Source organism: Euphorbia lathyris, chromosome 1 (assembly GCF_963576675.1).
Source record: "Euphorbia lathyris chromosome 1, ddEupLath1.1, whole genome shotgun sequence".
In the NCBI taxonomy this organism is placed as follows: domain Eukaryota; kingdom Viridiplantae; phylum Streptophyta; class Magnoliopsida; order Malpighiales; family Euphorbiaceae; genus Euphorbia; species Euphorbia lathyris.
The window spans coordinates 133743599-133750314 of record NC_088910.1 but is presented as its reverse complement, the minus strand read 5'-3'; the positions used below and the strand labels follow the sequence as shown (position 1 = coordinate 133750314).

Genomic DNA, 6716 nt, shown 5'->3' with positions numbered 1-6716 from the left:
AAGTTTTGTGTAACTAACCCTTAATTAATCTCATGTGAAAAGCCTAATAAACAAAGGCCCGTAATGTAAAAAAAAAAAAGGAATTTAGGATTATGTTTTATAAATTGAGGATCTATAATATATTTTTCATGATTTATAAATTAGTCCAATTTTTTTAAAAATTAGAATATAAAATTATATTTTAATTATACTTTATTTATGATATTTTAAATTAAAAATATAATATAATGATAAAAGATAATTTTAGGAGATAGTTAATTGTAATAACTGAAAAAATTATGTGAAAGGCCCATACATTCAAAAAGAAATAGCTCAAATACAGTTAATTAATCTCATGTGAAAACCCAATAAACAAAGGCCCATAATATATAAAAAAAAACGAATTTAAGATTATGTTTTATAAATTGAGTTCTATAATATATATAAGATTTATAAATTAGTCTAATTTTTTAAAAAATTAGGATATAAAATTATATTTAAAAAATCATACTTTATTTGTTTATGACAGTGATAATATTTAGAATTAGTTTTGATACTATGATTCGTTTATAACTAATTATGATTTTTATATAAAAGCTTTAAAAACAATTTGTGAAAGGCTTAAAGGCCCAAAATTTCCCAAAAAAAATGTGTAAAAGACCTAAGGCCCAGAATTAAAAAAGGTGTAAAAGCCCATAAATGCTTAAAGGCCCATAAATTTAAAAAGAAATAGCTTAGGAGGAAGGTGAAGATCTCGGAAAACCAGTTTGGCTTTATGCCGGGAAGATCAACTATGGAAGCCATCCACCTAATGAGACAATTAATGGAGCACTATCGAAATAAGAAGAAAGACTTGCATATGGTTATCATTGACTTGGAGAAGGCATAGGATAAGGTACCAATGGAAGTACTTTAGTGGGCCCTAATAAGGAAAGGCATTTCGTGGAAATATGTTGACATCATAAAGGACATGTATGAGGGAGCATGCATGAGTGTACGCACCAGTGTTGGGAAGATTGGAGAGTTTCCTATTACGATTGGAGTGCATCAAAGTTCTGCACTAAGCCCATTTCTTTTTGCCATCGTTATGGATGAACTAACGAGTTCACTTCAAGATGGTATACCATGGTGCATGTTGTTTGCAGATGATATTGTGATGGTTGATGAGACGAAAGAAGGCGTGGAGAGGAAGTTGGAACTATGGAGACAAACTTTAGAATCTAGAGGCTTTAAACTGAGCCGAAGTAAGACAGAATATTTGGAGTGTAACTTTAGCGGCGATAGGAGTAGGGAGGCAGGGACAATCACTCTAGATGGGAGAGTTGTTCAGACATTGGATTGCTTTCGGTATTTAGGATCTATTATCCAAACGGATGGAGAAGTAGATGGAGATGTTGCTTATAGAATTAAATCTGGTTGGGCGAAGTGGAAAAGTGCTACGGGTTTCCTTTGTGACCCCGGCATGCCAAATAGATTGAAGGGAAAATTCTATCGCACGGCAATCAGACCAACACTGTTATATGGTACGGAGTGTTGGGCAGTGAAACACTGTCACACTCATAAGATGTCGGTGGCGGAGATGCGTATGTTGAGATGGATGTGTGGTCATACGAGAAAGGATCAGGTGAATAATGAAATAATTAGGACAAAAGTATGGGGTTACATCTATTGAGAATAAAATGAGGGAAAACCGACTAAGGTGGTTTGGCCATCTAAGACGAAGAGCGCTTGATGCGCCGGTTAGGAGGACTGAAGAGTGGCAAAGGGATGTAGTGGTGAGGGGTAGGGAAAGACCTACGCAAACTTGGAGGAGGGTGATCGAGAGTGATATGAGTGTATTGGGGATTGAGGAAAATATGGTAGTGGATAGGAAAGAGTGGATGGAGAGAATTTGTGTCGCTGACATGACTTGATTTCACGGTTTTATATGATGATTTATGTTAGCCGATCCCGAATCATTTCGGGACTAAGGCTTTGTTGTTGTTGTTGTTGGATATAAAATTATATATAAAAATTCATACATAGTGATAATATTTGGAATTAGTTTTGATACCATGATTCTATTATAGTTTTTATAACTAATTATGATTTTCGTATAAAAGCTTTAAAAACAATTTGTGAAAGGCTTAAAGGCATATAATTTTCCAAAAAAAATGTGGGGGTTTATTACATGAATATTAAAATTGATTACAAAATTACAATTAAATCATATCATCAAACTTAATTCTCAATATGTCATTTTTTTTATATATACCAAATAAAATATGCTTTTAGACCTAATTTAAAAAGTTTAAACCATCAATTCATAAAAGGTGTAAAAATGTGTAAAACATCGAAGGCCCAGAATTAAAAAGGTGTAAAAGCCCATATAAAATTCAAAAAGTAAAAGCTCAGATATATTTTGTATCATCGCATAATCAGATGACAGTGATGAACCCCTCATCACAATTTTATATATTCATCACAGCTCCATGAAATGCACCAGCCGGGAATCGAACCCGGCTCTGTACCGTGGCAGGGTACTATTCTACCACTAGACCATTGGTGCTTCATTCTGATTGATTGGCCTGAACTTATCCAAAATGGTTGATTGCCCCCTGAACTTTTAAAGTGTCTTGATAGCTCTCTGGACTTGCATAAAATATTCAGTTAGCCTTCTAAACTTGCGTAAAACATAATTAATTGATCACTCGGTTGTAAAAAAGTAAGTTAAATGCAGAAAATGTATTGCACGCGTCTTAAAAAAAAAGTAAAACAATCAAGATCGGGGTATTGTGCTTGTAATATTAGAGAATACAAGGTTTATAGTTGAGCAAATAATAACTTCATTTTTACTCTATTCTTGAATTATGTAATAATATTCAAAGACACGTGGAATATATCTTCCGCATTTATCTTACTTTTTTACAACCGAGTGATCAATTGATTACATTTTATGCAAGTTGAGGGGACTAGCTGAACATTTTATGCAAGTTCAGGAGGCTATCGAGACACTTTGAAAGTTTAGGGAGCCAATCAACCATTTTGGACAAGTTTAGGAGATAAATGATGTATTAAACCTAAAAGATAATTCTATATGCCACATATTTTTAAATGATTTAAATGAATTCACTTCAATTTCTTATATTAACTTTGAGATAAAGTGTATTTTCTATATAAAAATAAAAAACTTTGAGATAAAGTAATGTGATAGCTAAGAGTAATTTTATTTTTAATATTTAAAATGGTGTAATTTTATTCTTAATATTGGCAGTAAAGATTAAATTTACCCATAACATTAACGAGTTGAATCAATTTGAAAAGTAATTTATCAAACTATCTTTCCAACCATTAATTTTATTATATACACTTCGTATTTACGTAGTTTTATCCATTATTAGTAACGGATCACAAACATATGAATAGACGTGAAAAAAATTTAAATTAAAATAAAAATTATATTGTATTTTTTACGAAACTAGATATTTTGTTGAGTATAAAAATATTAATCTCCAATTCTATTATTAAATCACAAAAAAAAGTAATTTTTTTAACCAACTGATATGCAACTTATGTAGAATGAGGAACAAAATATTTATGTTTTATAATGATAACTGAAATTGATCCAACTTATAATCGTTAGGGGGAAGAGTCTGATTCGATCTTCGGGCCAACCTATGAACAATGTTCTGCCTCGTCTAGTCAGTCTCTTTGGCATCAAGAGTCGGGGATAAAATTGGTCTTGACTTCCAATATTAAAGCTAAAGTTGTACTATTTTAAATGTTAGGGATAAAATTATTCCGGTTAGTGTTAGATGTATTTTTACTCATTAGTCCCATAACTTTCTTTATTCTTTTGCTTTCTGTCTTGTTCTTTCTTATGAGTTCATGAAGTTAAGTAGGAGATTAATGGCACGAAAAAAAATTAAAAAAAAGTTAAAAGAACTTATTAAAAGCACCGAGTTCTCCATATCAAATGAGGGATCTCTCATACATATTTTGAAATTTGTAATATGACCCCACAAATATTATAAGAGGTTTTATTATTTTAATTATTAGAATCAAAGTGACATGGAAGATCGGATGCTTAATATAAGAACTTACAAAGTAAATCGATGTTCTTATCGTTAGTCTTTCGCGGTACTTGTCAGCTATTAGAAGTAGACCTTTAACTATCAGCTTGAGCTTTTAGCTAAAACGGTTTCATGACATGGTATCAGAGCAACCTTAGGAAATAATTGAAGAACAAAAAAATTAAATTGTATTAACAAATTTGAAATAAAAAAATCCTTAATGCTTTCACGTTTTGTCAAATAATGAGCTGTGGAATTTTTTTTTTCTCCAAACGGGGATTAAGGTTTTTTGTGTGACCAGGAGACGATTGAATTTTTTCGCTTTGCTAAAATAAGGACTTCAAAATTAAAATGAGAGTTGAAGACCTCAAAATCGAAAGATTGAAGACTTGATTATATTCCAAGCAATTTTAATTCTTCAACTTTTTAATTTTGAGGTCATCTAGGTGTATGATTGGTGAATAAGGAGAAAGAGAGAAAACTTGAAAGTTATGATTTTGGAAAATATAAAATTTGGTTTCATTGTAAATGTAGTACTAAACAACTTTAATTTTTGAAATTTTCCATTTTGAGGTTGTTAACAGTTATTTTTATAGTATTAAATTAAAAAATCCTTATTTTTACAATACGAAAACATCAATACCCGTTTAGATAAATTAAATTTCACATGCGTTATTTAACAAAACGTGAGTACAACGATTTTTTTGGATTTTCCCCTTAAATATATCTAAAAGTCAAAAAATTAATAACGGAAAATGAAATTTCATATCCTGTGCAGATTGCTTTTGACTCCTTTCTTAATACTAGCTCCGTTCATATTACATGTCTTTCTAGAGATTCTTTGTTGTTTCATTATACATGTCATTTTATATAATCAGTACACGTTAACTCATCTTTCTTTCCTGTTATAATGTCACACCAGACCGAAAACGTCATCGGGCATGAACGAAAGACAAGATAACAACATTCTAACAGTCTAAAAGCTAAACATATTTTCTAATAGATAAAAATTTATTTGGACTACCTAAAGTTTGTTTAATTATTTAGATTGGACTCGATAATTCTATCAAGCTTCCTACGTATCCCGAACGTCTTTTCATGTTTAATATCGGGAATCAAAGCCACGTAGATCTACCTATTTTAGGTAGTTCTCTTAACTTAGGTAGTTCTCTTAACTTATTGAGACGTTGATTGACACATTAATGATTTAACTGTATACTTCACTTTATTACTATCAAATTAAAAAAAATCATTAAATAAGATTTAAAAAGACAATACTACCATGTAATCTTTTATTTAATGACTAATTCTCACACAATATTCATTCATCTTCTCATTAATTACAATACAGTAGAGAAATTTGTAAAGTGGTGCAATAGTCTCTCTATTCTCACCCTATATTCTTTTATAAATTTTTCATATTCTTGAATGCGTTATCAATTGAGAAATTTTAGGAAGAAAAATTTTAAAAAATGAGTGGAATTGAATAAAAACAACTTATAATTCAAAAAAAATTCCTCTTTTAAATAACATATAATCCCTCTTTTAAATGACATATATATAATCCGGGATGGAAGAAGTATTTAAATGATAAAATTTATATTCATATTTGTTCCTTAAATTAATACTTATGTAATAATTTCAGTAAAACTATTATCATACTTGTTCCTTAAATTAAAACTATTATCATATTTTGTAAAGAAAAAGAAGGTAAAACTTTTATGATAGAAATGAATACATAAACAAATATTTATAATTGTATATATTAATATGAGCAACATAACAAGCATTCCGATGTCGTCCAGCGGTTAGGATATCTGGCTTTCACCCAGGAGACCCGGGTTTGATCCCCGGCATCGGAAGTTTTTTTTTCAAAACCAATATTAGGATTTGATTTTCCATAAAAGATTGTCGAGATTCATAACTCATCAGAAGTTTTTTTTTCAAACAACACCAATATCAATATTCATTCCTTCCAACTAAGTATAGGATAATACGGTCCCAATGGAAATGGATTTCAGAAGTTGAATCAATTGTAATGGTTTATGATTCTAATTCTTATGATTATAATCGATTCCCGGCATCAGAAGTTTTTTTTTTCCAACACCAATATTAGGATTTGAGTATAGCATACCATACTCACATGGAATCCATTCCTTCCAACTGAGTATAGGATAATACGGTCCCAATGGAAATGGATTTCAGAAGTTGAATCAATTGTAATGGTTTATGATCCTAATTTTGATGATTACAATCGATTCCCGACATCGGAAGTTTTTTTCAAACAACACCAAAATTAGGATTTGATTTTCCATAAAAGATTGTCGAGGTTTGTAACTCCTATGATGGATTAATATGTTTCGTCATCTCTACAAAGCATATCATACTCATATGTAAGGGTGAGCAAAACCGAACCGAAACTTAAAAACCAAAAAAACCGAACCAAAAAAAACCGAACCAAACCGAACCGATTTATAATTTGGTTTGGTTCGGTTTTCATTAAATAAGGAGTTTGGTTTTCGGTTTGGTTCAGTTTTAAACCGAACAAAACCGAACCGAATATAAATATATATTTTTATAATTTTTATAAATGTAATACTTCAACTGATACTTTCAAAAAGAAAAAAAATACTATAAGTTAGTAGTAATATATGAATTGTAAAAAGATAAAACTTTGAAAAGGTG

The 6716-nt window shown here is 30.4% G+C and overlaps 3 non-coding genes across 3 annotated transcripts; 1 reads left to right on the top strand and 2 right to left on the bottom strand.

Moving 5' to 3' along the window:
- Positions 1-2365: 2365 nt before the first annotated feature.
- Positions 2366-2449, bottom strand: LOC136216288 (small nucleolar RNA snoR114). Its single transcript, XR_010683284.1, has one exon. It is a non-coding gene; the product is annotated as a small nucleolar RNA snoR114 (small nucleolar RNA).
- Positions 2450-2456: 7 nt separating this feature from the next.
- Positions 2457-2527, bottom strand: TRNAG-GCC (transfer RNA glycine (anticodon GCC)). Its single transcript has one exon. It is a non-coding gene; the product is annotated as a tRNA-Gly (tRNA).
- A 3294-nt stretch (positions 2528-5821) lies between these two features.
- On the top strand, positions 5822-5893 carry TRNAE-UUC (transfer RNA glutamic acid (anticodon UUC)). The gene has a single exon. It is a non-coding gene; the product is annotated as a tRNA-Glu (tRNA).
- Positions 5894-6716: the final 823 nt, after the last annotated feature.